The following is a 6,348-nucleotide window of genomic DNA, read 5'->3' on the forward strand; positions in this document are numbered from 1 at the left end:
CTGAAGGTTTTTCTTTTTCTGAGCTCAAAATTTTCTTCATTTCCTTGCGAGATCTCTCATCTTTTACCTTGCCTTTTCTTTTGGTATGTTCCCTCTCCTCTGTAATACTTTGTTCCGACCAACTATCCTGCTGGTCAGCTAGTGCTCTTCTCCCTTGTTTGATAATTTCCTCATTTTTACCAGTTTGTAAGCAGGAATGTACCAATTTCCAAAACGGAAGAGTTCCTGCCCTAAGCGACCCCTTTTCTTTAGCCTGCTCCAAATCCTTTCCTAATTTTTCCCAACATTTCAAATTAATATCTCCAGTGTAAACAAACCAAGGGGCTTTCCTGTCTATATCTTCTAAAATCGTCTTTATTGTTTTTGTGGAAATTTTTAATCCCCTTTCTTTTAACAATGCTTGTATGGGATCCACGAAATTTTCACTTTCATGACTATTGGTAGTACCCATATCTATGATTCTAAAAGGCACTGTTTCCTTTTACTCTGGGCCGCACACAACTTTAGAACTATAACAGCGAGTATTAAAACAATAATAAGAGAGAAGGCAAAAATGATAATAACCAGGAGAAATTCTGAATAGTTAAAGCAATCTTGTACAACAAAAACAGAGCCGGAGGCATCACAATACCAGATTTCAGGACATACTACAGGGCAGTTGAATCAAAACAGCATGGTACTGGTACAGAAACAGATGGATAGACCAATGCAACAGAATAGAAACTCTAGAAATCAATCCAAACATCCACAACCAACTTATATTTGATCAAGGAGCTAAAACCAATTCTTGGAACAAGGACACTCTATTCAACAAATGGTGCTGGGAAAACTGGATTTCCACATGCAGAAGTATGAAGAAAAACCCCCACCTTACACTTTGCACAAAAATCCACTCAACTTTGATTAAGTATCTAAACCTATGACCTGACACCATCACATTATTAGAAAGAATTGGAGAAACCCTGCAAGATATTGGCACAGGCAAAGACTTCTTGGAAAAATCCCCAGAGGCACAGGCAGTTAAAGCCAAAATTAACAACTGGGATTACATCAAACTGAAAAGTTTATGTACAGCAAAATAAATAATCATCAAAGTGAAGAAGCAACTGACAGAGTGGGAGAAATTATTTGGAAATACTATAACTGATAAAGGTTTAATAACCAGAATCTACAAAGAGATCAAGAAACTCCACAACAACAAAACAAACAACACATTTAAGATAGGCCAAGGGCTTAAACATATATTTTTCAAAAGAGGAAATCCAAATGGCCAACAGACACATGAAAAAATGTTCAGGATCACTAGCCATCAGGGAAATGCAAATCAAAACCACAATGAGGTTTCACCTCACCCCGGTTAGAATGGTTTACATATCAACATCAACAAACTACAGATGCTGGTGAGGATATGGGGAAAAAGGCACAATAATCTACTGTTGGTGGGAATGCAAACTGGTAAAACCATTATGTAAGTCAGTTTGGAGATTCCTCAGAAATCTGAATATAGCCCTACCACATGACCCAGCCATCCCACTCCTTGGAATTTACCCAAAGGAAATTAAATTGGTAAGTAAAAGAGCTATCTGCACCTCAATGTTTGTTGCAGCTCAATTCACAATAGCTAAGACCTGGACTCAATCTAAATACAAATCAACAGAGGACTGGATAAAGAAATTATGGGATGTGTACTCTATAGAATACTACAGAGCAATAAAAAAAAAAACTGGTCATTTGCAACAAGATGGAGGAATCTGGAAAACATCATGCTGAGTGAAATAAGCCAGTCCCAAAGGGACAAATATCATATGTTCTCCCTGATCTGTGACAACTAACTGAGCACCTAAAAGGAAGCCTATAGAAGTGACACTGACACTATGAGAAACAATGACTTGATCAGCACTTGTCCTGACTGTTGAGGAACAACTTACTATTTTATTCCCTTTAGTATTTCCTTTTTCTACTTAATATCATTGATTGAACTCTTTAATTAACATACAATTATTCTTAGGTGTTTAAATTCAACTGAAAATTGATCCTTGTCAAAAATAAGAGTGGGAATAAGAGAGGGAGGAGATGTACAGTTTGGCACATGTTCACTCTGACTTACCCCTAATGGTAGAGCTAGAAACATGCCATGGGGTTCCAAATCCCATTAAGTTGACATTTACCAATGCCATCTTACTAGTCAAAGTGATCAGTTTCAGTTCATAATTGATCATAAAGATAGGATTAATTGTCAAAGGGATCACATAAATAAGATCAGTGCCTGCTAATAATAATTGATAGAATTGAAAAGGAGAGAATGGTCCAACATGGGAAGCAGGATACACAGCAGACTCATAGAATCACAAATGCCCTAAACAGAACTCTGGCCTCAGAATCAGCTCTTAAGGCATTCAGATCTGGCTAAGAAGCCCATTAGAGTTTCTCAGGCATGGAAAGCCAAGACACCGGCAAAAAATGACCTAAATGAAAGATCTCTATGAGTGAGATTACTGTGGAAAGAATGAGCCATTAAAGAAGGAGGTACCTTTCTCTGAAGGGAGGAGGGAGCTTCCAGTTTGATTATGGCCTTGTCTAAATAAGGTCAGAGTTTGTTTACTCAAGAGGCTTCCATAGCCTTGGCAGCTCATGACAAGAGCCTCGGGTGATTACTGACATCATAAATGAGAGTGCCAATTGTTAAATCAACAACAGGAATTACTGTGCACTTAGTTTCCATGTAGGATCTCTGTCCTTAATGTGTTGTACTATGTGAATTAATGGTAAAACTAGTATTCAAACAATACTTTACATTTTGTGTATCTGTGTGGGTGCAATCTGTTGAAATCTTTCCTTAGTATATACTAAGTTGATCTTCTGTATATAAAGATAATTAAAAATGAATCTTAATGAAGAATAGGATAGAAGAGGAAGTAGGAGATGGGATGTTTTACAGGTGGGAGGGTGGTTATGGGAAGAAAAACTGCTATAATGCAAAAGTTGTACTTTCAAAGTTTGTATTTATTAAATAAAATTGTGTAAAAATAAAATAAAATTTTGTTGTTTAAGAATTGATCCATTTTTCTGATGCTTCTATTTTGTTGTTTCATTTTCCTGAATACACTTCTAGTACAATGTTGCAGAAATAGAATTGAAAGAGGTAGTTTTGTCAGTGTAAACTCCAAGGAAAAGAGCTTTAATTGTCTTATCTTAATTATACTGATTGTTATAGGCTCCTCAGAGACAATTTTAATTATAATAAGAAAATGCTGATATTTTACTTCTCTGCTAACAGTTTTTTAAAGCTTAGATGCTGAATTTAATCAAATGTTTTCTAGCATTAAGCTTAAATATTCATGCATTTTTTTTATTTTTAATGATTAATTTGAAAGGCACACTGATAGAGAACTTTCATCTATTGGTTCACATCTCAAATGATGACAACAACCAAGTTGTACATAGCTGAAGCCATCAGACAGAAATACCAACTGATCTCACACATGAGTGTCAGAGACTCAAGCATTTGGGCCATTTTCTGCTGCTTTCCCAAGTGGAACAGCAGGGAACTGGGCAAAATGTCAATCATTCAGAATTTAGCACACTGATACGTGACTCCAGCATCACAACTGTTGGGCTAACCCACTGTGCCACAAGGGCAGCCACTGATTTTGAGTGTTTTTATTTTCTTTTTTTTTTAGGCACTAGCTTGATGTACAAGATATATATATATATATATATATATATATATATATATATATATATATATTTGAAGGGCAGCATTACACACACACACACACACAGAATCTATTAGTGATGGCTAGGTCTGGGACAAGTTGAAGCAGGAGTCTTAACCTCCATCTGGGTCTCCACAAGGGTGCAGAGGCCCAAAGCCTTGGGTATCTTTCACTGCATTCTCAGGCTTATTTTTTAATTAAACTTTTATTTAATGAATATAAATTTCCAAAGTACAGCTTATGGGTTACAATGGCTTCCCCCTCCCAAAACTTTCCTCCCACCCACAACCCTCCCCCCTCCCGCTCCCTCTCCCCTTCCTATCACGTCATGTTTCATTTTCAATTCTCTTTATATACAAAAGATCAGTTTAGTATAAATTAGGTAACGATTTCAACAGTTTGCCCCCATATAGCAACACAAAGTGGAAAAAAAATACTGTTGGAGTACTAGTTATAGCATTAAATAACAGTGTACAGCACATTAAAGACAGAGATCCTACATAATTTTTTTAAATTAATTAATTTTCTATGCCATTTCCAATTTAACACCAGGGTTTTTTTTTCATTTCCAATTATCTTTATATACAGAAGATCGATTCAGTATGTAATTAGTAAAGATCTCATCAGTTTGTACCCACGCAGAAACACAAAGTGTAAAAATACTGTTTCAGTACTAGTTATAGCATCACTGCACATTAGACAACACATTAAGGACAGATCCCACATGAGATGTAAGCACACAATGACTTCTGTTGCTGACTTAACCATTTGACACTCCTGTTCATGGCATAAGTAATCTCCCTAGGCTCTAGTCATGAGTTGCCAAGGCTATGGAAGACTTTAGAGTTCGCTGACTTTGATCTAGTTCCGATAGGGTCACAGTCAAAGTGGAAGTTCTCTCCTCCCTTCAGAGAAAGGTACCTCCTTCTTTGATGGCCCCGTTCTTTCCACTGGGATCTCACTAACAGAGATCTTTCATTTAGGTCTTCTTCTTTTTTTCTTTTCCATGGTATCTTGGCTTTCCATGCCTACAATACTCTCATGGGCTCTTCAGCCAGATCCAAATGCCTTGAGGGCTGATTCTGAGGCCAGAGTGTTGTTTAGGACATCTGCCATTCTATGAGTCTGCAGTGTATCCCACTTCCCATGTTGGATCTTTCTCTCCCTTTTTGATTCTATCAGTTAGTATTAGCAGACACTTGTCTTGTTTGTATGATCCCTTTGATTTTTAGACCTATCTAAGCCATCGAATGTGAAGAAAATTGATCACTTGGACTAGTGAGATGCCATTGGTACATGCCACCTTGATGGGATTCTATTGGAATCCCCTGGCACATTTCTAACTCCATCATTTGGGGCAAGACTGATTGTGCATGTCCCAAATTGTGCATCTCCTCCCTCTCTTCTTCCACTCTGAAATTTAACAGGGATCACTTTTCAGTTAAAATTTAAACACCTAAGAATAATTGTGTGTTATTTACAGAGTTCAACCACTAGTACTAGAACAACAACAACAACAACAAATACTAAAAAGGATAAAGTATTACATTGTACATCTAGAGTCAGGACAAGAGCTGATCAGGTCATTGTTTCTTATAATGTCCATTTTACTTCAACAGGTTTGCCCTTTGGTGCTCAGTGGTCGCCGATCAGGGGAAACAAATGATATTTGTCTCTTTGGGACTGGCTTAATTCACTCAGCATGATGTTTTCCAGATCCCTCCATCTTGTTGCAAATGACTGGGTTTCATTGTTCCTTACTGCTGTATAGTATTCTATGGAGTACATGTCCCATAATTTCTTTATCCAGTCTACTGTTGATGGGCATTTGGGTTGGTTCCAGGTCTTAGCTATTGTGAATTGAGCTGCCATAAACATTAATGTGCAGATGGCTTTTTTATTAGCCAAATTAATTTCCTTTGGGTAAATTCCAAGGAGTGGGATGGCTGGGTTGTATGGTAGGGTTATGTTCAGGTTTCTGAGGAATCTCCAGACTGACTTCCATAGTGGCTTAACCAGTTTGCATTCCCACCAACAGTGGGTTAGTGTCCCTTTTCCCCCACATCCTCTCCAGCATCTGTTGTTGGTTGATTTCTGGATGTGAGCCATTCTCACGGGAGTGAGGTGAAACCTCATTGTGGTTTTGATTTGCATTTCTCTGATTGCTAGTGATCTTGAACATTTTTTCATGTGTCTGTTGGCCATTTGGATTTCCTCTTTCGAAAAATGCCTCTTGAGGTCCTTGGCCCTTCTCTTAAGTGGGTTGTTTGTTCTGTTGTTGTGGATTTTCTTGATTTCTTTGTAGATTCTGGTTATCAACCCTTTATCTGTAGTATAGTTTGCAAATATTTTTTCCCATTCTGTCGGTTGCCTCTTCACTTTCCTGACTGTTTCTTTTGAAGTACAGAAACTTCTCAATTTGATGCAATCCCAAATGTTAATTTTGGTTTTGACTGCCTGTGCTCCTGGGGTCTTTCCCAAGAAGTCTTTGCCTGTACCTATATCTTGCAGGGTTTCTGCAATGCTCTCTAATAATTTGATGGTTTCGGGTCGTAGATTTAAGTCTTTAATCCATGTTGAGTGAATTTTTGTGTAAGGTGATAGGTATGGGTCTTGCTTCAAGCTTCTGCAC

The sequence above is a fragment of the Lepus europaeus genome, unplaced genomic scaffold, assembly GCF_033115175.1.
Source record: "Lepus europaeus isolate LE1 unplaced genomic scaffold, mLepTim1.pri SCAFFOLD_3_1, whole genome shotgun sequence".
Taxonomy (NCBI): Eukaryota; Metazoa; Chordata; class Mammalia; order Lagomorpha; family Leporidae; genus Lepus; species Lepus europaeus.